Source organism: Nannospalax galili, unplaced genomic scaffold (genome assembly GCF_000622305.1).
Source record: "Nannospalax galili isolate Female #2095 unplaced genomic scaffold, S.galili_v1.0 scaffold463, whole genome shotgun sequence".
Classification (NCBI taxonomy): Eukaryota; Metazoa; Chordata; class Mammalia; order Rodentia; family Spalacidae; genus Nannospalax; species Nannospalax galili.
In genome coordinates, this window is record NW_008349529.1 from 1,999,895 (window position 1) to 2,004,176 (window position 4,282).

A 4,282-nucleotide genomic window follows, 5' to 3' on the forward strand; every position below is an offset into this window, starting at 1 on the left:
AGGATGCAGAATAATGTGGAGGGAAGATGCAGGGGGGGTAAGGGCCACAAGACAGGAAAAGTTTGGTGATAAAGGCATCTGCCTAGCAGTGAAGAATGTGAAGATGTGAAGAACAGGGAGCTAGGCACTTTGGTGGCAGTCTCTGGGGCTGCCTGGAAGATGGAGAGGACCCAAAGAGGTGGATACATCATTGGTTTCCATGGTAATGACTAGACTGTCACCATCAGAGCATGATGATTTCAGATGACTTCAGAACAGGCAATACTAACATCGCCTCCCCAGTCCCTCCCAAGGCTCTGGGGGTTCATTCATTCATTTTCACAACACTTGTAAAGTGTGGAGTCTTATCCATTTTATTTGAGAGATTAAGAAACTGAAGCGGGAGCAACCTAAGCAGACACAATGCCAGAAAGAGTGTATTTCATTCTCAAAGCATAAACTCATAGGAAAATTAATATGAAGACTGCTTTATTGCTGCTGGTGGTAATATGATGAGTATTTTGAATAAATCCTTTTTACAAGACACATTATCATTGTTTATAGGAAACAAATCCTGTTTCCAAAAAGGGTCTTCTATTTCTCCTTTGCCTACATGAAAGAAAAGACAAATTTTTTTATCTGATCGACAGCTCAGCACTGCTTTCCAAAATTTTTTCATCAGAAGCTGTTGGTCTGTCATCCCCACATGTTTTTATTGCAAATGACATCTTGAGGGGGCTTTTTCTTTCCCTGGGCTTTGTGTCATGTTAGTCTCTTTAATTCATCTGTCCCCCTATAACCCTCCTTCAAACACACCCTCACAGCCAGGGTTGGGACCTGTGACTGTTCATGTATAATACACAGCAGGACACTAACAGCCATGGAGGAGTCTAGAGTGCCGCTAGGAGGCTTTGGAATCAGACATGCTGGGCTTCCAGCAGAGTGACCTGGAACAGCTTTCTCTAACCGAATTTTCTCCATCCGTAAAATAAGATTATGTTAGTATGAGTTTCTTCAGGCTATTGTGAGAATAAAACTGGGTAATACATAGAAAGCGTTTATCAAGGGTTATTGCTGATGCTGAGGTTATGAAAACTTAGGAGTCCCCCCCCTTTCATTCACATTTTATTTCACAGTTCTCACCTTGGCTCAGAAGCTTCTTTTGGGGAGTTTTCTCTGTTCCTGTCTTGAGGAAAATGAGAAAAAATGCTCAGAAAGTTTGTCCATGCCCAACATTGGTTAGGGCTTCAGGAAGTAGCTGACAGTCTACAGATCCAAGGTCAAAAATTTTATAGGCATTTCCTCACTACAAACCAGCCAAACTTGAGCAACGGTTGCACAGCTCAGACCCTTAATTTTCTCTTCTGTGGAATGTCATTTAAAATACCTACTACATGGGGACCTTGTGCATGTTAAGTTGACGGTGTGTGTGAAAAATGCCTTGACCGGGGGCAGAGTGCACAATATATGCTCAGTAAAGTATCAGCAGAGTGTCAGCATGAATTAAACATATTGCGTATCATTTTCACATTCCTAGAATGTAATAGTGATTAAATTATTGGTATGCCCCATGATGCAGTCTAAAATCATAGAACATTTATCAACATGAGAAAATGATCATGATTTATTATTTAATGGAGAGTATTTTACATCCTTTTTTCTTTTTATTGAATTTTTGTACATTTCATAAAAACATCTTACTCATCTTTATGAACCCCTCCTCCATCCAAACTCCCCCATATACCACCAGAGTTCATGCGTTCTGTCATATATGTTAAGGCTTATCAAGTCAAGTTAGTGTACCCAGACATCCCTGAGTACTAGTTCATCCACTGAGGTCTAGTCAGCCTATTTTACATCCTTTTTAAAAGTTGTACATATTCATGTGAATAGGAAAAAGTTCTTTTAGGATTTTGTCAGAATGTTAACCAAGATTATCTGTCAGTTTTGGCTCCGTGTACTCTGTGTGTGTGTGTGTGTGTGTGTGTGTGTGTGTGTGTGTGTGTCTAGTTTCTATGTTCTGCGTTAAACATCAATCCCTTTCTATTTAAGGACAGAAAATAAATACAAATTTTCAAAAGGCAAGTGAGGTAATAAAAAATATGATCTAGTATTCTTAGGTTTATAAAGCCTGAAAAAGGAAGCAGAGCTCTGAACACAGCAGGGGTTGTACACAGAGTAAGGATCCACCAGGAAAGGCGGTGGGGGGGGGCGAGTGGAAAGTAGGGAAGTGGGGTCAGAGAGAGGCCAAGCATTAAGTCAGAGCTAAGACTCAGAGGGAGCATGTGTTGCTGGAATTGAAGGACATGGGGGCCATGGCTTAGCTAGGCAGGCCACAGACAATCAAAGTTCATGGGGGAGCTGATGGGTTTCTGAGCCCAAGAGGCGTTGAACCACCTTGCCCTTTCTGCCTCAGATCCACAGAAAGGTTGATTTACTCTCTTGCTTACACAAAAGCTAATGGATGACTTAGGTGGTCTCTCTCTCCTGTGGCTTCCAAGGAGACTTTGATTTACTGAAGTTTGATTTACTTTCTTCCAGTAAGCAATAAACTAAAAGCTGTTGCCACTAGGTGGCATGCCCCAAATACTATTTAACTTTGAAACTGCAGAAAAGTTGGCTGGGAAATCTCTGATGCACTGCATCAAAAGCATTTTTAGTGGCAGCAAGATGAAGATCATTGAAGGTTTTCAGTTTCTTCCTATTAAAGACAAAGCACAGCAAACAAAACCACACCACCTCTCCTTACCCACCCCCCAGCAAATGCTGCTCTCCAGAGCAATGAAGTCAACGTGCTTCTCACAGACACATTGGAGAGTCTCATCAAGAGACCTTTGTCCTCCCCACCAGTGCTTATAATCAACAATCTCTTTCACCAACCAAAATAAGTAAGTGGCCCCTAAAATACTCCAAAAGCAGAAGTGGGTCTTTGGTGTCATCAAGGAATAGCATCCAGCCGTAGGTATAAGAGTATCATTAGTTGAAATATGACGAGAACGGTCCCTGTGTAGCATCTGTTACAGTTAAAGAAGGACGAGAATGGTACCCAGGCCAAGAAGACTATACTCTTGACCTCATAATCTCTTTGAATATCAGTGCTATTATCAGAACCTCTGTATTGATCTAGAGTGATCAGTCATTTGTACCTTAGCATGGAGTAGTTTTCTCCAGTTTCTTCACCTCAGTTTCCATACTTTGGATCATCCCATAAAATCTGGATTTTGGCCCTGGCATGGTGGTACATACCTGCACCCCAGAACTCTGAGCCTGTGCCAAGAGAACTGCTGTGAATTCAAGATAAGTCTGTGCTTATAGTGAGTTTCAAGCCAGCCACAGCTATATGACAAGACCCTATTTGACAAAAACAAAGACAAACAGGATTTTGGTTAGGTAGGGATAATTCTGGGGCAGCCAGAAAGAATAAGATAGAGTGAGTCATTGAACTTGGGGCTTTGCATCACTCGCTAAACTCTTGGCATGTTTATTTTCATTTCTCTGCAAAGCAAGTTATTTCTTTAACAATAACTAAAGTAATTCCTTCTTAAACACACAGAACTAACTTATACCAGAGTGAGTGATCTAAGACTGCATCCTGCGAGGTTTGTCTCCTCAGTTATCGTCCACAGGGCTCTGAGAAGTCATAAGAGCATGTAGGCATGGACTTGAAGTCCAGCTTCATCTCCAACACTGGGAAAAAGGACTGTACATACACTAAGGAGCATAGTCCTAGGCTCCCCTATGCCACTAGGACAGAGTCTGGGGAAGTTGACACTGGACTGCAGGCACTTTTATGAGAAGTGAACAGATGAGAAGCTAGAGTGGATGGAGAAAGAATTGAAAGGAGGAACTGATGGAAATGGAGGTGGCATGACCTTTTTTGCAAGTGTCATTTACAGATTTGCCTTGTGCTACCTGTGCTAGAAATGTAAAGAAATATAGCATTTGGTATTGCTGACCACAATGTATAGCTCTAACAGAAGAGGCTGGGGAGATGGCTCAATAGGAAAAGACTTTGTCAAGCAAGTGTGAGGACCAGAGTTTGGATTTCCAGCATCCCTACAAATGCATTATAGGCAGGCATGGTAGCCTGCCTATAATCCCAGCACTCAGGAGGCAGAGAGGGATCCCTGGAGCAGGTTGGCTAACCCTATTAGCCATATCCACATGCTCCAGGTTTATTCAATGACTCTGCCTTTATGTATAAGGTAGAAGGCGATTGAGGAAGGTCCCCGACAAGGATCTCTTGCCTCCAAACGTGCACACGCATGCATACTCACACACAAATGTGCACCCACATACATGT

General features: G+C 42.2%; 1 non-coding gene across 1 annotated transcript; it reads right to left on the reverse strand.

Moving 5' to 3' along the window:
- Window positions 1–3,562: 3,562 nt before the first annotated feature.
- On the reverse strand, window positions 3,563–3,754 carry LOC115072654. The gene has a single exon (XR_003851687.1). It is a non-coding gene; the product is annotated as a small nucleolar RNA SNORA73 family (small nucleolar RNA).
- Between the last annotated feature and the right edge of the window lie 528 nt (window positions 3,755–4,282).